Here is a 21961-nt window from a genome sequence, read left to right as displayed (position 1 = left end):
TTTTAACAGGATAAACTTTACTAGAAAGCAATTGGGTCTCTGTGTTACATAGCAAGGCCCAGAGAGCAGCACCCAACTGAAATAGGGAGAGTGGCACATGAAGGTTGCTCTATCTAGAAGGGAACAATTGCACAGGTAAATGTAAAGCACCTCTATAGGGACTAATGCATTAACACCATAAGAACTTGGTTTTAACTATTACTGGGAGACACTGATACCACTGTATTAAATGAGCAGATTAATCAGTTATCAGTTGTCACCAAGGGATGTGAACTTCTCCCTCAATCATTTATGTTGACATAAAGAGGTTTTTTTTGTATATTAAAGAAATGGATTCTATTATTTTATGCAGTTATTGATCGTATATACAATATTACTGTTAACCTTACGTTCATAATCAGTTAAATAAACTTTGTGCAATAACATACAAAGGCCATGATTTTAGAATCCAATTGTGGGTGCTTTGGGGGCACGGGGGGGGGGGCGCTCCGAATATCGGGGAAATGCTGAGCGGGTTCGGAAGCCGGCTCCAACCTGCCGATATCTGGGCTCTCCACCGATGCGTCTGTGTACGTGCGTGCCTCCTGAATGCGGAAGTCCCACCGGCAATTAAAGCCTGCGGGATGACAGTTAAGACAGTTAGTTAGATAGTTGCAGTATTTGAACTAGTTAACTTCATGGTCATTGAGGCATGGGACTGATTTTCATTCAGCCTTAGCATGTTTCCCGTGCTGTGTGAAACACTCCCTGTTCTACCAGACGTGGTTCAGCCAGCAGCCAGTTGGACATTCAAATCCCTGTTTGACAGATGGGGATAAAGGGTGAGTTATTGCAGCAGGGCACTCAGTTCTTTCAGACAAACTTTTGGCTGGGAGATCCTTGTGTTTTCACTGAAAATTCTTAGTTTCCACTCAGAATTGTTCTGTTTACACATATTTACCAACTTTTCGGACTCCCTAAAACTGATACCATCAGGATGGGGGGGAGCCATGGCTGCATTCACCACTACATCCGAGGACGAGCAACATACCATCCTCGCCAGGCACGGCGTGCACTTCCGCCACTTGGAGCTCCACAACACAGTGTTGCACCACAGGCACCTGCACAAGAGCACAGAGGGCAACAACAGAGGGAGCGACCTCTCTGAGGACCAGTACATACGGAGGCTCAGAGTGAGTCGCCAGGTGGTCACAGACATCTGCAGCCTCCTTCATGCTGAGCTGCTCCCGGGCCGAGCGGCGTCTCGTTATCCGTCGCAGTTAAAGTCATCACTGCCCTCAACTTCTTCGCCTCCGGATCATTCCAGGGTGCCACTGGGGACATCGCCGGGGTCTCTAAGTTGTCTGCGGACAAGTGCATAAGGCGGGTCAGCAACGGCTTGTTTCGCAGAGCCTCGCAATATGTCAACTTCCCATGGACGACCTCAGCCTGACGGAGAGGGCAGTGGGATTCCACTCTGGCTTGCCACGGGTGCAGGGTACAATCGATTGCACCCATATAGCAATACGAGCACCTCCACACAAGCCAGGACTGTTTATCAACAGAAAGGGGTATCACTCCAAATGATAACATTTAATGTGACTTTAACAAAAACCAAATACAAATAAAAACATGACCATCTGTCAGACACCCTTCGTGATCACAAATCCTTAGCCTTCCTCTTCCTACCGCTTCTACGTGGTGCATCCCCTGTGGCTGCAGCAGAGTTAGTGGCAGGTTGCTCATGTTCATGTCCTGACTGCTAAGATGCTTTGGGCCTTAACCCTCTGGGTTTTGGAGCCCCTGAGGGTCCCTCCAAGACTGCTCCACCTACACCTGTGCAGGAGCAGACTCGGCCACCTGGAGAGGAGGCAGCATTGTGGGTACTGGTTGAGAAGTGGGCAATGGGTGAGATGGGTGAGCACTTTGAGTGGCGTCCCCACTTCCATGTCCCCTTTCGTCATCATCCCTCTCCAGGACCAGGCCCTCATCACTCCTACCACTCTGCTGGACAACAGTTTGGAGGACATGTACGATGCCTTGGAAGCCCAGTTGTAAAGTATCTGTCTGCCTGTCTAAGGCGGCAGAATGCTGTTCACCCTGAGTCCGAACAACCGTTGTAGGGCCTCATTTGTGAACGGAAGCTAACCTTCTCTCCATCGCAGACATTCCCACACTTACCTGCGACACTATCTTAGACAGTTGCTCACGTCCCTGTGACAGTATCTCAGAGATTCCCTCCCGTACCTGTGCCACTATTCCACTCATGCAGGAGTTGGACTCCTCCATCCTCTGCGCTATTGTGAAGAGTGCACATGGCACCTGTCCCAGTACCTTGCAAATGTGCTGCTGTCCCTCGATCATTCCCCTTTTAAAGGATAGCCCCTGGCGTTCAGCATCTGCGTCTAGCTGATCAGAGCCAGGAGAGGAGTGTGCCCACTGACGCGGACTCTCCACAGCTGCCCCTGCCACCAGTGTCTGCTCGTGCTCACTTGTGTGTGGTGACTCATCAGGTGCTAACCCAACTAACTGACTACTAGGACCCACCGAGGTGTGAGTATCTGGTGGATGGCTCACTATGATGTAACGGTTCACCTTCAGATGCCGGCCGGTCTTCTGAGGAATCGCCCTCTGCCGTCACTGCAGTCGTTGAAAGGCCTGTAAGAGAATAGAAGGCAATATTAAGCATCATCACAGATGTGCCATGTTGCGATGAGCATACTGAGGTGTTGAACATGGCAAGTATTGTTAACATCAATTCATATTGTGTGTGATGAATGTTAAAGTTGTGTCACCAGACATATGTGGGGTGCCAGTCTCGGCGTCCCCATTGGACAGGTACTCGAGGGTGCGGCTGATCTTCAATGCCTCCTGCTCTGCGTGTGTGAGGACCATTACTTGTTGTGGTCCCTCTCCAGTCCTCGCCCTCTCACGTGCATTTTGTGCTCTCTTCTCCTAGAAGAGGAGAAAGAACAGATGTGTCAGTGGAGTAATGGTGAAATGGCCAACCGATGAATGCATTGCTTTGGGTGAGGCTGACAAAGAAAGAGATCCATCAGAGGGTGAGTATGAGACAGAGCCATCACATTGGATGAGGATTGGGGTGAGTGGTAGTGGTGGAGTGACTAATGGGGAGGTGAGGAAATGCTGAGGAAGTGCAGGTAAGTTGAGGATGAGCCTTAAGTGGTGTGAGGAGTGATGTGATAGAGTAGTGTTGGAAGTGCAGAATGAGTTGGAGGGGGGGGCAGGGCGGTGATGTGCCCCACGGAATGTAGGAGAATCAGTAAGTGTACTCACTTTTGCTGACCAATTAGATCATTGAAGCGCTTCCTGCACCGGTCCCATGTTTGGGATGTGTTGCTGCTGCTGGTGACCTCCTCTGCCACCTCGAGCCAGGCCTTCTTGGTGGCAGAGGCAGGGCACTTGCTCCCGTCCGCGGGGTAAAAGACTTCCCTCCTCCTCCTCACCCCTTCCAGTAGCTGCTGAAGTGAGGCGTCGCTGAACCTTGGAGCAGCCTTGCCCCTGTGCTGCTCCATATTGTGTGTTTTCTGGTCTTTGCTGCAGCAAAAGCCTTTGGAGCAATGGCCCTTTAAATAGAGCAGTTCCAGCTGGCAGCCTGTCCTGTGAATGCGCAGTCGGCCCATTGCATGGCTTTCAGACGGCAAAGCCACGTTAAGGGTCACCAATTAACTCACGATCGCGTGGGAAACGGTCGGATTTTATTAGTCGGGTTACCCGCATGCCCATTGACCCCCCACCCCCAGACTCCCGCCGCCGTCCCACCGCCATTTAGAAATCGAGCCCAAAATTTTGCTTTGAGTCTTTGAGGTCTCTCAATTAAACAGTAACTTTTATCAATGCTGCATTATTACTACTCTTCCTGGGATCATCCCTCTGATTTGAATATTTAATACAGTGTTGGATCATGGCACAAAATTATTACACAATGCTACAGCCAAATAATTTTTTTCTGTCCTCAGATATCTTTTCCCACTTGATTAGCTTTCCCAAGTTGGAATATAATGATTGGATTAAAGCAAAGTTACAGCCATCCCTGAAGGAACCACTGATAATTTTCCTTTTGTGGATGTGTAATAAATAAATGCAAGTTGTTGTTGTAGTTGTTGTAACACTTCACTGGAGTCTGTGTTATTTTTTGACATAAAAGAATCATTAAATAGTTGTCTTTTTAAAAACAAAACCTTGTTAACTGAAATTTAAAATACGTATTTAATTTCTTAGAAAATATAGTTTTGAATGTGAAAGTATTTAAACCATTTTCACTTCCCCTTTTTTAGACTGTACCACCTCCTTCCCTGGTGGGCAACTGAGATGACCTGTCAGGTCTTTGAGAAACGCAGCTGTATTATTGGCCAGGAGGACATGTGTCAATACAGCCTGGCACAACTTTCTGCCCAACTCAAAACATCCTACCCTTGATGCCTCACCAAGACGGCACAGCTGAGACGAGGGTCAGAGGCAGAGCCTTAAAAGTTGCAGATTGAGAGCTTTGAAAGCATCATGGCATAAGTGTGAGTGTGTTTTCGTAGATGTAGATGTTGCAAATTGTGAGGCGAGCAGTTAGGATCCACTTTTGTCTATACTTTCCTAAGACTTTATCATAAAAGGGGAGGAACCCTTGTGGCTCTTCGTTGGGTAATTTGTTTTGACCTTTAAAGAGTTGGTGATCCACCACACCCCAAGGTTTAATTTCAGTGGCTTCGGTTTCTCAATATTTCTTTTTTTTAAAAAAAACCTGTTTATCATTCCAGCTGACAGTATTTTCCAAATAAGACTATACTTACACTCTTGTTTAGAAAAGATAACAGCCTCTCAAAATGAAGAATGAGAAGTATTTTGACAACACCACTGGGGAGGGAGGGCCAGTTTCGATGATACTCTATTCTCCCCACGCACGCACAGTATCTTCTTGTAATGACAGTGTGCATTTGTGATCTAAGAAGTCAGTGAAACTTTACATCAAAACGCACAGACTGGTGAAAAACCTTACAAGGTTGCGTGACTAAAACTCACTAAATAACTCTAAGAAATTAATAAAAATTTAAATGAAGTTGATTTTTAAAAAATCCTGATAAACGCGAGCTCTTTTTCCTATCTGCTACTGACCACAAATAATTTGCAGTCAAATTGTACCTGGAATTAAAAAGTTGTGGGATTTATTTACCCTCGATTTTTGCGCAAAAGCTTCGATTAAATTGAAATTGTAGAACCTCAAGTCACATCGTCCCCTCTGTAATTTTGTTGCTGGGCTCCCCTAAATTGTCTTGGGCGTTTTTCCCTGAGGAGCGGTGGGTGGTTAGATCTGTTGATGGAAATGCCCCCAACCTGATGGCACTCCGCAGCCTGGGCTCTGTCACTCTTCTTATCAGGTTGCTGGGTCTTGAAGTTTGAGAAAAAGTGATCTGCTAGATGGGAATCCGGAGCTGGATAAGAGCAAGGTGGATACAAGTTGGTGAAGTGACTCTTGGCAAAGTGACATTTCCTGACAGTGTAAACAGGAGAAAGAACACGAAACGCAGATAACACATACAAGCAATGGCTGTCTTCACCTCCAATTTATATTTTTAAAAGAAACATGTTTGGGGTAAAAGAGGCTAGAAAGAGACGAAATGGGAAGCGGATGAAATCATGCGTGTAGGAAACAGGAGCATTTAATGAAAGCTGTCCCAAGTGTAATTTGTGTTATGTGTCGCCTGAATTTAGGAATGATATTCATACTGCAGTCACATTGTATAAGGTGCAGCAAACCACCGAGGCATTGGGGGAAATTTTATCCTAACCCGCCTGTCGGGAAACCAACAAGATCGGGTGCAATGCTGGTTTTATACCCCACCCGATTTTACTCTCCATCGAAGTCTATTTTACACGCCATTGAAGTTCCAGCCTGGACAGTTAGGTTAAAATTATCTCCATCGTTTCTACTCTTGGAAAGGTCCAATTAAAGTACACTGGGCTAGAATTGGGCCGTGTGGCGCCCATTGTTTCAGTGCTAAACGGCCTCTCGAAGTGCCAAGATGGCGTCTTGGTTGTGCACGCATGTTTCTAGCATGACGTGTGCCGGACGCCATCTTGGTATAGGTATTAGCACATGCAAGGAGATTGAACGCTGGCAGCGTGTAAAGTGGGGAGAAAACGCGTACCATCAGTGAGCAACGCTGATTTAAAGTGATAGACACCATTTTGGAACTTAATGCTCAACACAAAGCATAGTCTTAACCACACACACCTGAACATGTCTTAGACGGCCTGGAGGTCCCCCCACCAGCGCTATTTAAAGGGACCATGCAGGTGTTGCAGGTTAGTTGCTGGATTATTGCTTTTGGCTGCTGGTGGTATAGGAAGTGTTTTTTGAAGCTCCCTATACTTACTGAGAGTTGCTAGAGTACATTTGAGAGTGGTTTGGCAGGTACTACCTTACAGTGGTTCAAAAGGTTCCTGGCAACAATGGGTGGTCTCCTAGGGCTCCTGCTGGGCATTGAACATGACTGGGAGCATGCTGCGAGGCCACGCATAGCAGGTCAAGCTGCAAGGAGAGCGAGGAGGAAGAGGTGCAGGGCACTGAGCAGGAGGCCATATCCAATGAGGGTCTTCCGGGACCAATTCTCCTACCACAACATGACCGAGAAGCATTGCATCCGACGGCTGAGGTTCACCAAGGTGGCCATGACAGAGATTTGTCAACTGCTGCAGCCACAACTACAGCCTTAGAGCAGGGCAAGGACAGCATTGCCTGTGGCTGTGAAGGTAACTGTGGTGTTGAACTTTTACGGCTCGGGATCATTTTAAGCCTCTGCTGGCGACATGTGCAACATCTCGCAGTATGCAGTGCACTGCTGCATAAGGGAGGTCACAGACGCACTGTACGAGACGAGGAACAGGTTAATCACCTTCCCTCTTGACAAAAACAAGCAGAACGAGCAAGCATGGGGGGTTCGCTCGCATTGCTGGCTTCCCATGGTGCAGGGCACCATTGACTGCACACACATTGCCCAGCATGCCCCACACATCAACTTCGCTGTCTTTGTCAACCAAAAGGGCTTCCGCTCCCTGAACATGCAGTTGGTGTGCGACCACACACATCGAATCATGAAGGTCGATGCCTGCTACTGTGGTAGCAGTCACGATGCCTTCGTTATGCAGCAGTCCAACTTGCCAGTTATCTTTCACCCAGCTCAGCAGGTCAAAGGCTGGCTACTGGGCAACAAGGGCTATCCCCTCAGGCAGTAGCTCATGACTCCAGTCTGGAACCCACGCACACGTGTAGAGTAGGCCTACAATGCGAGCCATGCTGCCACACTCAACATCGTGGAGCACATCAAAGGCCTCCTGAAACATCGCTTCCACTGCCTGGACCGTTCTGGAGGAGCCCTGCAGTACTCCGCTGAGTGGATGGGAAGATTCCTGGTGGTATGCTGCAGGCTGCGCAACCTCACCATCATGAGGAAGAGGCTGAGGAGGAGTAGGACGAGCTGAGGAGGAGGAGGGGGAGAAGCTGGAGGAGGACGTGGAGGAAGATGCAAAGGTGTAACAGGGAACACGTGCCTTGTCTGCAAGGGCTCTGCGTGCTCGTCTGATCCATGCCGGTTATCAATAATGTGAACTATGTCCTCCAACTCACCAAAAGTCCTACACTCCCCACCTGTCCGCTCCTACATGACCATCAAATAGCCCTCCATTTGATTACACATTGCTTTCCCCCTCAGCTCATCGCACAAATAAAAACCACCAAAAAGGCAAATACAAAGTCACATTTATCAATAAGCAAATTAAATTATGCAAACAGGACAGGCCTATTCACCCTTGTGCATTCTCTTGGTGCCTGTGGTTGGTGTGCCCTTACCTATCCTAGTGTTCTTACCAGGTGCATCCCCAGTGGCTGGAGCACGGGTGGTGGAGCATGCAGATGGCCTTGGAGGACAACCTTGAGCAGCTCTGGGCCGGGAGGGCCTGGCTTCAGACTGCACCATCTCAGCATAGGCTGCAGCAGTCTGGCCTGGCTGGCTGATAGGCCACACCGAGGGCACTGGTGGAATGGCAGCAGGAATGCTGTCGTCCTGAGAGAGGACAGCAGGTCCGACTCCCATGGTGCCACTGCCACTCTCCCGGGTCGGCACCTCAGCAATCCTGGCGATCAGCTGGAGAACGGAGTGCTGGAGTGCTGTGACGCCCTGAGAGCCCCATTCCACAGTGGTACCCAGAGCCTCGAAAGCAGCAGTCTGAGCTGCCATTGCAGCAGTCTGAGCTTCAACTGTAGCTTGCAGACCTTTGATTACATCGGTTTATGCTGCAATGGAAGCCGCGACATCGGCCATCAGATGCTGCGTCATGGTGGGTTCCACAGGTGTGCTGATGGAGGTGACCACCCATTCCAAAGGATGGGCTCCAAGCTCTGCGCAAAGCCCTGTGCCAAGTTTGAGTGGATTCCTCCATGCCCCTTGTCATTGTGCGCAGGCTTTCTGGCAGGCTTTCCGGTGCACTAAGCATTTGGTGGTGTATGCCCATCATAGAATCATAGAAAGTTACAGCATAGAAAGAGGCCATTCGGCCCATCGTGTCCATGCCGGCCGAAAAAGAGCTATCCAGCTTATTCCCACTTTCCAGCATTTGGTCCGTAGCCCATTAGGTTGCGGCACTTCAAGTGCTCATCCAAATACTTTTTAATTGAGTTGAGGGTTTCTGCCTCTACCACCCTTTCATGCAGTGAGTTCCAGACCCCCACCACCCTCTGGGTGAAAAAAATTCTCCTCAGCTCCCCTCTAATCCTTCTACCAATTACTTTAAATCTATGCCCCCTGGTCACTGACCCCTCTGCTAAGGGAAATAGGTCCTCCCTATCCACTCTATCTAGTCCCGTCATAATTTTATATACCTCAATTAAATCTCCCCTCAGCCTCCTTTGTTCCAAAGAAAACAACCCCAGACTATGCAATCTTATCTCATAGCTAAAATTCTCCAGCCCTGGCAACATCTCCTCTAGTGCAATCACATCTTTCCTGTATTGTGGCGACCAGTACGCTGTACGCAAGCTGTGGCCTAACCAATGTTTTATACAGTTCTAACCTAACCTCCCTGCTCTTATATTCTATGCCATGGCTGATAAAGAAAAGTATCCCGTATGCCTTTTTAGCCACCTTATCTACCTGTCCTGCTACCTTCAGGGATCTGTGGATATGCACTCCAAGGTCCCTTTGTTCCTCTACACCTCACAGTGTCCTCCTATTTATTGTGTTCTCCCTTGCCTTGTTTGCCCTCCCCAAATGCATTACCTCACACTTCTCTGGATTGAATTCCATTTGCCACTTTTCTGCCCACCTGACCAGTCCATTGATATCTTCCTGCAAACTACAATTTTCCTCCTCACTATCAACCACACGGCCAATTTTTGTATTATCTGCAAACTTCTTGATCAAGCCCCCCACATTCAAGTCCATCAGTCGTCTTCTGTAGCCTGGCCCATGGACGTCCTTATTTGACTCCTCTGCAGCAGAACTAGTGAGCGACCTCGCCCTCCTGCGAGCTGGCACTTGAGGTATCCGTCCCCCTACCCAGCTCCGGTGCACTTGTGCTCGGTGTCTCACCACGTGCAGATCCCTTCTCTACCCTAGCCTCAAAAGGACGCGCAGTTTCAGTCTCTGAACTGGTGGATGCGAGTGTCAGATCGAGTGACGGTGTGGCTTCAGTGTCCCCCTCCTCCTCCTTGGACGGTGCCGCCACGTATTCTTGGGTATCTGCAATGACAAAGGGAAACAGGTTGAGTTGTGGATTGAGGAGAGGAGCAAGTAAGACATGTGTGCTGACAGCATCTGCAGCATGTGAGTCAGAAAAGATTATGGGAGGAGGCATATGTGGGAAAGGAGAAGGAGTATTAGATATGCAGAGACCCCCTTCATCGGGACCTCCAGCGCGGCATGTTGTCACGGGTGCAGCAACGGCCCGCCCATTGATCTGAAGCACTGTCCCCTCTAGGGGGGGTGAGGACTGTAAGCGTGCCTGTCCACCCTCAGGTCCCTCCTGCTGCCAGCTGTTATGCACCACCTACCAACAGAGGTCAGTATGTCAGTGAGTATCCTGCAAGGTGTCTGGGTGCTGTGCCTGTCATGGTTGAATAGCTGCCAGTGTCTGTGACCTGTGAGTGGTGATTGTGTGGCCTGCAAGTGTGGTACTATGTGTGGGTGAGATGCCAAGTGCAGCATTGCGTATGGATGGGCAGTGTTTGTTAGTGGGTGGGTGACGGGGGTTGCGATGCATGGAGCAGTGGTGCAGTTGGTAGGATGTGCCACTTGTCACTTGCATTCACTCACCTTGACCACTCATGTCAAATCGTTGAACTTCTTTCAGCACTGCACCCACGGGTGCATGGTGCCATGCTCCTGGCATTAACTTCCTGGGCCACAAACTGCCAGTGCCTGCGGAGCTGGAGTCTGGGGGGTTCTCCTGCCACCCTGTGGGTACATGTTGGCCCTCCATTCGTCCACCCCCAACACCAGGGCCTCCAATGCATCATCGGATGTATGGGGTCCGCTCTTGCACCGGTGCCGCCATTCTTCCGGCCATCTTTGCCTCCCCCCAGTGGACGGTGCATGTGCCATTTGAAATGTGCCCCTGTACCTTTAAGAGGTGCAGGCTGCCGATGACCCGCACCGGCCACGCCCCATTTAGGGCTTCCCAATTAGCTCTGTGGATCCAGCACTACCTGGGCTGCTGAGAGGCTGCACGGAGCTATCATGCTAATTAGCAGGCAGTGAGACGTTCATGTGCTGCCTGCGCAGGGGCCACCGGGCACGGGTTAGTAGAGGATCGGGCTACCCGTGCCCGATTATTGGCCTTATCCAATTTAACCCCCTAAAAGTATTAAAAGTGAGTCAAGATGGCTCCGGGGCTGGCAGATTCCTACAGAGCTCCTTTGCTGTGCAACTCTATCCCTGGCCATCCATTGCCACCCTTTTCCCTTTCTCCCCAAATCTCCTCTCTTCCACTGTTAAAGTCCCCTTGGCCCTAATAATTGGTGCATTTTAGCCTTAACTACAAGTTCAAGCTGCAAGTTTAAAGTTACCTGGGCCCACTGCCCATCCCCCGACCATGCCTGCTGTTTGTTTTCATCAGTGAGCACTGGATCTTTGCTCAAATTTGGCTTTCCCAATTCCTGGGCTTCTCTACCGTCAAGAGTAAGCTACTCCGCTGGACTCCACTGCAAGACTCATCTGCTGTGTCTCTGATCTGCTATTCAGTTGCTTAAGTTTTACGGTAACTTTGCCTAGTTTACAGCCCATTCCCCTCTGCTGCTGTTTCCTGCTGAGCTTGTGCCTGTCCTATTGGTCCTACTGGTTTTTCAGGTTTATTTTGCTACAGTGTGGGTCCTGGCCAGGATTCACTCTCCTGGGCCGAAGTCCATTTCTACGCTGCTTCTGGATCTGACAGTGACCTCCAACTTCGCCACTGTTTTTCTGCCCCACGACCGATTCTGCGCATCTCCTGGCTCTTCATTCCCACGAAAATACCTCCAGCAGTGCATCCTACGACACTCTACCCTTCAAATAGCTTCTGGACTCACTCACCCTCTACACCTGTCTCCAAACCTGGACATCAGTTCGTTGATGCATCAAGCTGACTCCACACTATCTATGTTAATGATATCCCACCACAGGACCTCTGACTTTATTAATAGTTCCCTCTCCTCAGGTACTGTCCCCCTCCCCATCAAATCTGCTGTCATCACCCCCCTCCTCAAATAAAACACCCTTGACCGCTCTGTCCTTGCAAGCTACTGCCCGATCTCCAACCTCCATTTCCTATCCAAAGTCATTGAACGTGTTCTTGCCTCACAAATCCATGCCCAGCTTTCCCGCAACTCCATGTTTGAATCCCTCCAATCAGGTTTCCGCCCCTGCCACAGTGCTGAAACGGCCCTTATCAAAGTCACAAATGACATTCTATGTGACTGTGGTAAACTATCCCTCCTCATCCTTCCCAGCTTGTTTGCAGCCTCTGACATGGTTGAATACACCATCCTCCTCCAATGCCTCTCCTCCATCGTCCAGCTGGGTGGGACTGCAGACGCCCGGTTCCATTCTTACCTAAAATTAAAATAGAACATGCTGGAGAAGCTCAGCTGGTCAGACAGCATCTGTGGAGAAAGAAACAGAATTAATGTTTCAGGTTGAAGATCTTTTGTCAGAACTGGAAGATGTTAAAGAGTTAAAGTTTATAAGCAAGTACAGAGCCAGGGAAAGGGAGGGGGGAGGGAGGGAGGGAGGGGAGAGGAGGGGAGGAAAGAACAAAAGGGAAGGTCTGTGATAGGGTAGAGCACAAGAGTGATTAGATGACAAAAGGGATGATGGTGCAAGACAAGGAGGGTGGTAATGGGACAGGTTAAGAAACAAAAGATGGGTCTGGAGTAGCTGTAAATGGCAACAGCAGAACCATTACCAGCACTTGCTGTCCAAAAAAATGGGAGCAGTGGTTATGATCTGAAGTTATTGAAATCAATGTTGAGTCCGGAGGGTTGTAAAGTGCCTCGTCGAAAGATAAGGTGCTGTTCCCCAAGTTTCTGTTGAGCTTCAATGGAACAGTGTAAGAGGCCAAGGACGGAGAGGTCAGAGTGGGAGTAGGACGGGGAATTAAAATAGCAAGCGACCGGCAGGTCAGGGTCACACTTACAGATTGAGCAGAGGTGTTCAGCAAAGCAATCACCCAATTTCCTCCTCAATGTAGAAGATACCACACTGTGAGCAGCATTGAAAGAGGTACAAGTAAATCGCTGATTCACCTGGGAGGAGTGTTTGGGGCCTTGGATGGTGGGAGGGAGGAGGCGAAAGGGCAGGTGTTGCATATCCTGCGCTCATATGGGAAGGTGCCGTGGGAAGGAGAGCGGGTGTTGGCGGTGATGGAAGAGTGGACCAGGGTGTCACGGAGGGAGCTGAAAAGGGAGGGGAGGGGAAGATGTGTTTGGTAGTGAGATCACACTGGAAATGGCAGAGGATGATCCGTTGAATGTGGAGGCTGGTGGGGTGGAAGGTGAGGACAAGGGGGACCCTATCCTGGTTCTAGGAGGGAGGGGAAGGGGTGAGGGTAGAAGTGCGGGAAATAGGATGGACATGGTCGAGGGCCCTGTCATACTACAGTGGAGGGGAATCCTCGGTTGAGGACAAAGGAAGACATGTCAGATGCACTGGTATGGAAGGTGGCATTGTCAGAACAGATGCAATGGAGATGGAGGAACTGGGAAAAGGGAATAGAGTCCTTACAGGAAGTGGAGTGGGAGGAAGTGTAATCAAGGTAGCTATGGGAGTCAGTGGATTTATATTAGATATTGGTGGACAGCCTATCCTCAGAAATGGAGATAGAGAAGTTGAGGAAGGGAAGAGAAGAGTCCGAGATGGACCACGTGAAGGCGAAGGAAGGGTAGAAATTGGAAGCAAAGTTGATGAAATTTTCAAGTTCGGGGCGAGAGCAAGTGGTGGCACCGATACAGTCATCAATGTACCTGAAAAAGAGGTGAGGGAGGGGGCCTGAGTAGGACTGGAACAAGGAATGTTCTACGTATCCCACAAAAAGGCAGGCATAGCTGGGATCCATATGGGTTCCTATAATGACACCTTTTATTTGGAGGAAGTGAGTGGAATCAAAGGAGAAATTGTTCAACGTAAGAACAAGTTCAGCCAGTCGGAGGAAGGTGATGGTGGATGGGGACTGGTTGGGCCTCCGTTCAAGGAAGAAGTGGAGGGCCCGCAGGCCATCCATTCTTATCTATCCAGTTGTAGCCAAAGAATCACCTGTAATGGCTTCTTTTCCCGCTCCCACACCATTACCTCTAGAATTCTCTAACAATCTATTCTTGGCCTCCTCCTATTTCTCATCTACATGCTGCCCCTCGGCGACATCATCCGGAAACACAACCTCAGGTTCCACATGTACGCTGACAACACCCAGCTCTAGCTGACCACCACCTCTCTAAACCCTTCCATTGTCTCTGATTTGTCACACTGTTTATCCGATGAGCAAAAATTTCCAACAACTAAAGGTTGGGAAGACCATTGTCTCTGGTCCCCACCACAAAATCCGTTCACTAGCTACTGACTCCATCCCTCTCCCTGGCTATTGTCTGAGGCTGAACCAGACTGTTCGCAACCTTGGCGTCCTATTTGACCCTGAGATGAGCCTCCGACCACATATCCGCTCCATCACCAAGACCGCCTACTTCCATCTCCATAAAATAACCCGTCCCCGCTCCTGCCTCAGCTCATCTGCTACTGAAACGCTCATATATGCCATTGTTACCTCTAGATTTGACTGTTCCAATGCTCCCCTGGCCAGCCTTCCATCTTCCACCCTCCATAAACTTGAGCTCATCCAAAACCCTGCTGCCCATATCCTAACTCGCACCAAATCGCTTTCATTCATCACCCCTGTGCTCGCTGACCTACATTGGCTCCCGGTCGGGCTTCGATTTTAAAGTTCTTATCCTTGTTATCAAATCCCTCCATGGCCCCGCTCTTCCCTATCTTTGTAACCTCCTCCAGCCCTACAATCCTCTGAGATCTCTGCGCTTCTTCAATTCTTGCCTATTGTGCACCCTGATTTTAATCGCTCCACCATTGGCGGCCGTGCCTTCAGCTGCCTAGACCCTAAACTCTGGAATTCCCTCCCTAAACCTCTCTGCCTCTCTACCTCTTGCTCCTCCTTTAAGACACTTCTTAAACCCTACCTCATCTGTACTAATATCTCTTTATGTGGCTTAGTGTCAAATTTTGTTTGAAAACATTCCTGTGAAGTACCTTGGATCATTTGCCTACATTAAAGGCGCTAAATAAATGCAAGTTGTTGTTATTTTTGTTATATTAATTCTCTCGCTTCACCTGTAGCTATCTTGTAAGAAAAGCATTGTACAAGCTTTCTCTGAATATTGCTAACCTTGTTAGGAAAAACATTATATAGGCTTTTCTTCTGAACAAGGTCTTCTGTTCTCTGTAATAGTGTCAACAGGCTTTTGGTAACCTTGTTTAGATAATGCACCCTTGAGTAAGGCAGTAAGGGAGAATGTACAAAACATGACCAGACAGATGGTCTGAGAAAGCAGGGCAAAGACCAAGGGAAGTCGAGATTAAACTGCATTTATTTCAATGCAAGAAGTCTGATGGGCAAGGCAGATGAACTCAGGGCATGGATGGGTACATGGGACTGGGATGTTATAGCTATTACTGAAACATGGCTAAGGGAGGGGCAGGACTGGCAGCTCAATGTTCCAGGGTACAGATGCTATAGGAAAGATAGAGCAGGAGGTAAGAGAGGAGGGGGAGTTGCGTTCTTGATTAGGGAGAACATCACGGCAGTAGTGAGAGGGGATATATCCGAGGGTTCGCCCACTGAGTCTATATGGGTAGAACTGAAAAATAAGAAGGGAGAGATCACTTTGATAGGATTGTACTACAGACCCCCAAATAGTCAACGGGACATTGAGGAGCAAATATGTAAGGAGATTACAGACAGCTGCAAGAAAAATAGGGTGGTAATAGTAGGGGACTTTAACTTTCCCAACATTGACTGGGACAGCCATAGCATTAGGGGCTTGGATGGAGAGAAATTTGTTGAGTGTATTCAGGAGGAATTTCTCATTCAGTATGTGGATGGCCCGACTAGAGAGGGGGCAAAACTTGACCTCCTCTTGGGAAATAAGGAAGGGCAGGTGACAGAAGTGTTAGTGAGGGATCACTTTGGGACCAGTGATCATAATTCCATTAGTTTTAAGATAGCTATGGAGAATGATAGGTCTGGCCCAAAAGTTAAAATTCTAAATTGGGGAAAGGCCAATTTTGATGGTATTAGACAGGAACTTTCAGAAGTTGACTGGGAGAGTCTGTTGGCAGGCAAAGGGACGTCTGGTAAGTGGGAGGCTTTCAAAAGTGTGTTAACCAGGGTTCAGGGTAAGCACATTCCTTATAAAGTGAAGGGCAAGGCTGGTAGAAGTAGGGAACCTTGGATGACTCGGGAGATTGAGGCCCTAGTCAAAAAGAAGAAGGAGGCATATGACATGCATAGGCAGCTGGGATCAAGTGGATCCCTTGAAGAGTATAGAGATTGCCGGAGTAGAGTTAAGAGAGAAATCAGGAGGGCAAAAAGGGGACATGAGATTGCTTTGGCAGATAAGGCAAAGGAGAATCCAAAGAGCTTCTACAAATACATAAAGGGCAAAAGAGTAACTAGGGAGAGAGTAGGGCCTCTTAAGGATCAACAAGGTCATCTATGTGCAGAACCACAATGTGAGATCCTAAATGAATATTTCACATCGGTATTTACGGTTGAGAAAGGCATGGATGTTAGGGAACTTGGGGAAATAAATAGTGATGTCTTGAGGAGTGTACATATTACAGAGAGGGAGGTGCTGGAAGTCTTAACGCGCATCAAGGTAGATAAATCTCCGGGACCTGATGAAATGTATCCCAGGACGTTATGAGAGGTTAGGGAGGAAATTGCGGGTCCCCTAGCAGAGATATTTGAATCATCGACAGCTACAGGTGAGGTGCCTGAAGATTGGAGGGTAGCAAATGTTGTGCCTTTGTTTAAGAAGGGCGGCAGGGAAAAGCCTGGGAACTACAGACCGGTGAGCCTGACATCTGTAGTGGGTAAGTTGTTAGAGGGTATTCTGAGGGACAGGATCTACAGGCATTTGGAGAGGCAGGGACTGATTAGGAACAGTTAGCATGGTTTTGTGAGAGGAAAATCATGTCTCACGAATTTGATTGAATTTTTTGAAGGGGTAACCAAGAAGATAGATGAGGGCTGTGCAGTAGACGTGGTCTACATGGACTTTAGCAAAGCCTTTGACAAGGTACCGCATGGTAGGTTGTTACATAAGGTTAAATCTCACGGGATCCAAGGTGAGGTAGCCAATTGGATACAAAATTGGATTGACGACAGAAGACAGAGGGTGGTTGTAGAGGGTTGTTTTTCAAACTGGAGGCCTGTGACCAGCGGTGTGCCTCAGGGATCGGTGCTGGGTCTGCTGTTATTTGTTATTTATATTAATGATTTGGATGAGAATTTAGGAGGCATGGTTAGTAAGTTTGCAGATGACACCAAGATTGGTGGCATTGTGGACAGTGAAGAAGGTTATCTAGGATTGCAACGGGATCTTGATAAATTGGGCCAGTGGGCCGATGAATGGCAGATGGAGTTTAATTTAGATAAATGTGAGGTGATGCATTTTAGTAGATCGAATCGGGCCAGGACCTACTCCGTTAATGGTAGGGCGTTGGGGAGAGTTATAGAACAAAGAGATCTAGGAGTACAGGTTCATAGCTCCTTGAAAGTGGAGTCACAGGTGGATAGGGTGGTGAAGAAGGCATTCAGCATGCTTGGTTTCATTGGTCAGAACATTGAATACAGGAGTTGGGATGTCTTGTTGAAGTTGTACAAGACATTAGTAAGGCCACACTTGGAATACTGTGTACAGTTTTGGTCACCCTATTATAGTTGGGTTCCAGGCTGGGGAGTTAGGATACAAGAGGGATGACTCTTTTTTGGTTGGCTAAATATCCTGACTCTTGCTATATTCAGGCTAAAATAAGACTGTTTTCTGTCTATCTGTAATCTCTGGTGAACTTTTCTCTGTGCTTGGCTGGCAACTATAAGAGAAACTTTTATCAGCTGTTTAATTGGGATGGTGCAGAGGTGCTCCATGAAGGTATAAATCTGTCCATGTTTAAGATCAGAAGTTTTGGTTAGAATTCAAAATGACTTCTGAAGTGTTTGATGTTAAGGGAGGGGTGAAATGAATTACATCATTGCTTGCGCTGTGCTGGATGAAGCATGGAATATTTTGGCAGTTGCACCTGTTTGGAGTTCCCATGCATGTTTGTGAATAGTTAACCATCATTATGGATGTACCTAAAAGATATTGTGGGGATTACTGCAAGTGAATTAGCAAATTCCACATTTTACAAACTACGCTGTTAAACTCCAATTGTTATGGATTGAACCAGAAGACCTGACTGGCGAGGACTGTTCCCAACAGACCTAACCAGCATATAAATTACTACCTTTGCTTTAAAGGGCCAAAAAATAGGTTACATATGCTTGTGCAGAAGTTAAATGGTCTAATTCTAGAGTGTAGAAACTGTTTTTTGGCTTACCTTAAGTGGTCCATGGCACCTTCATCAGTATGATTTTTTCAGCTTGTATAACATTATTTTGATCATTCAATTTGCCATATACATAATCTAACTTGATGCTTCAGTGCGATGTATGAGTGCTGCATTGGCAGGTGCCATCTCTCCAAGGAGACTTTCCCCCCCACCCCCCCAACATTGTCCGAGCCAACATTCTTTCCTCAACTAATGATATCAAAAACAAATGAACTTTCTGTTCATCTCATTGCTGCATTTGCCCACTTAACATGTGACCACTCAAACCTTCCAAAGCTTGTCACGTAGCAAATTGTTTGTTTTTTTGCGATATGATGAGATACTGTGTAAATGTAACTTGATTTTTTTTTGTTTTTGTCTTTTGAGACAATCTCAAATCAGTTCCTAATGAATTGCATCCAGACAGTGAGAAATGCACAGCCTTTTATAAGTTCCATAGAAGCAATTCTAACTGTTTTCCCCCTGAAACACAATTTCCATAACTTGCCATTAGTTCTAATGAGCTATTACTCTGTTTCCTTGGTGATGTGGATCACATACTTGTAATGTGTAATTAGCAGAATCAAAAGTGATAATGTTGATTTTAAAGGGCATTATGTGAGACCGAAAGATTACTTAAAGTACATCACATGTTACTTGGATGCTAATTTTGACTGATTTTAAAAGGCCTTCTCCATTCTGGCATAACATTTTGAAAGTTATTAAGGATGTGAGAATATTTTCATTGGCATGATGGACATTGCAGTCGTCATACCAATTAGAAACTATTCACCTGCCATGACTTTTTAACTTTCATCTTGCAACATTAAATTTTTTGGACAGTGAGCTAAAAGAATGGGGAGCAGTGTCTTCTGTTTGTATGCCCACTAATGCTTTAACATCCCTACAAGCTGTAGATGATGGAAATCTCTAGGCAAATGGTGATTTATGCAATCTGTATCCAAGAATCAAGTTGTCCTACACCCCACATTTTTCTTTATTACCCAATACCTGACCTTGCTTTGCTCTCGCCCTTCCACCCTCCCCTTCTTTAGCATTGTCCCTTTCAATCACTGACCCCAGCCTTGCTCTTTCTCCTGCTACAGTCCTAGACTCTAGTCCCTCTTGAATCCAAACCATGGCACCTCTTTCTGTTCTGCTCTTAGTATTCCACCACGTGCATCATAGCGCCTGTCACTGGCCCATCCAGCACAGCAGCCCTGGTGATCTCATCCTTTGCTTTGAACAATCCAGCTTGCTCCTCAAGGCATTAACTTCTCTAAACCTCTCCCCAACCCTCATTTCCATTTGACTCTGCCCTGCTGAGTCTGCCAGATTGTTAACCATTGTGCTACTCCACATTGGCACCTGAATGTTTGCTCATTTTGTGAATGCTACCTAAAATCTCTGTATAAATCTATGTCCTGATAAACTACTTCCTCCTCTGGCACTTCACCTGTTTTTCATCCCTCTCACCTCATTTTAAAATAATCATGTACCAATCTCTCTGGTCCCGTGGCAACTTCAACACCAAGGTCCCTTCTTTTAGCCTCCGCATTGAGCAACTTTTTTCTTTTGATTTCAACCTAAACTCCCCTGGCTCCTACTCTGATTTCTCTGCCCTCATATATCCTCATGCAATCTCACTCTTCACTTAAATTCTCCCATCTACATCCTTGGCTCCCTTCTCTTCCTCATGTTTATGTTGCCTTTCGATTATCCACACTCCTAATAAGGAATTACTTGGTTTGGGTGAAAAAACCAGTACTGGTGAAATTTCTAGAACCACTGTTTAATGTTGACACACCACTTTTCTGTACAATTCAAACTGAGCTGAAATATAATGTGCTGCCTTGTATTTATCATGATGTGGAGATGCCGGTGATGGACTGGGGTTGACAAATGTAAGGAATCTTACAACACCAGGTTATAGTCCAACTGTTTTATTTGAAAATCACAAGCTTTCGGAGGCTTTCTTCTTTGTCAGGTGAGCGAGTGTGAGATTCCATGGAAGGTTACCGCATTTATATTCAGAGAACAATATCTGGTGATTGCAGATAATCTTTCCAACTGCCCGTTGTCAAGGCAATCAAAGTGTTCAGACAGAGTGATGTTACCTACAGGACCACCGAATATACAAACGGCCAGAACAAAAGACAGACAGAGAGAGGGAGAGAAACATCCGAAAGGAAGAGAAAGACAGAGAATGACCCGTTGTGTTAAAAACAGATAACATTTGTTCGCTGATGGGGTTACGTGTAGCGTGACATGACCCCAAGATCCTGGTTGAGGCCATTCTCATGGGTGTGGAACTTGGCTATCAATTTCTGTTCGACGATTTTGCGTTGTCGTGTGTCTCGAAGGCCGCCTTGGAGAACGCTTACCCGAAGATCGGTGGCTGAATGTCCTTGACTGCTAAAGTGTTCCCCGACTGGGAGGGAACCCTCCTGTCTGGCGATTGTTGCGCGGTGTCCGTTCATCCGTTGTCGCAGTGTCTGCATGGTCTCGCCAATGTACCATGCTCCGGGGCAGCCTTTCCTGCAACGTATAAGGTAGACAACGTTGGCCGAGTCACAGGAGTATGAACCATATACCTGGTGGGTGGTGTCCTCTCGTGTGATGGTGGTGTCTGTGTCGATGATCTGGCATGTCTTGCAGAGGTTGCCGTGGCAGGGTTGTGTGGTGTCGTGGACGCTTTGCTCCTGAAAGCTGGGTAATTTGCTGCGAACGACGGTCTGTTTGAGGTTGGGTGGCTGTTTGAAGGTGAGTAGTGGAGGTGTGGGGATGGCCTTAGCGAGCTGTTCGTCGTCATCGATGACATGTTGAAGGCTGCGGAGAACATGGCGTAGTTTCTCCGCTCCGGGGAAGTACTGGACGACGAAGGGTACTCTGTTGGTTGCGTCCCGTGTTAGTCTTCTGAGGAGGTCTATGCGATTTTTCGCTGTGGCCCGTCGGAACTGTCGATCGACGAGTCGAGCGTCATATCCCGTTCTTACGAGGGCGTCTTTCAGCGTCTGTAGGTGTCCATCGCGTTCCTCCTCGTCTGAGCAGATCCTGTGTATTCGCAGGGCCTGTCCATAGGGGATGGCCTCTTTGACGTGGTTCGGGTGGGAGCTGGAAAAGTGGAGCATCGTGAGGTTGTCCGTGGGCTTGCGGTAGAGTGAGGTGCTGAGGTGCCCGTCTTTGATGGAGATTCGTGTGTCCAAGAAAGAAACCGATTCTGAGGAGTAGTCCATGGTGAGCTTGATGGTGGGATGGAACTTGTTCATGTTATCGTGTAGTCTCTTCAGTGATTCTTCACCATGGGTGATAGAAAGAAAATGTCGTTGATGTATCTGGTGTATAGCGTTGGTTGGAGGTCCTGTGCAGTGAAGAAGTCGTGCTCGAACTTGTGCATGAAAATGTTGGCGTATTGGGGTGCGAATTTGGTCCCCATGGCTGTTCCGTGTGTTTGGGTAAAGAACTGGTTGTCGAAGGTGAAGACATTGTGATCCAGGATGAAGCGGATGAGTTGTAGGATGGCGTCTAGGGATTGGCTGTTGTTGGTGTTGAGTACTGATGCTGTTGCAGTGAATCACTGAAGAGACTACACGATAAAATCAACAAGTTCCATCCCACCATCAAGCTCACCATGGACTACGCCTCAGAATCGGTTTCTTTCTTGGACACACGAATCTCCATCAAAGATGGGCACCTCAGCACCTCACTCTACCGCAAGCCCACGGACAACCTCACGATGCTCCACTTTTCCAGCTCCCACCCTAACCACGTCAAAGAGCCCATCCCCTATGGACAGGCCCTGCGAATACACAGGATCTGCTCAGACGAGGAGGAACACGATG

Source organism: Heptranchias perlo, chromosome 13, assembly GCF_035084215.1.
Source record: "Heptranchias perlo isolate sHepPer1 chromosome 13, sHepPer1.hap1, whole genome shotgun sequence".
In the NCBI taxonomy this organism is placed as follows: Eukaryota; Metazoa; Chordata; class Chondrichthyes; order Hexanchiformes; family Hexanchidae; genus Heptranchias; species Heptranchias perlo.
This window is presented reverse-complemented; position numbering follows the sequence as displayed.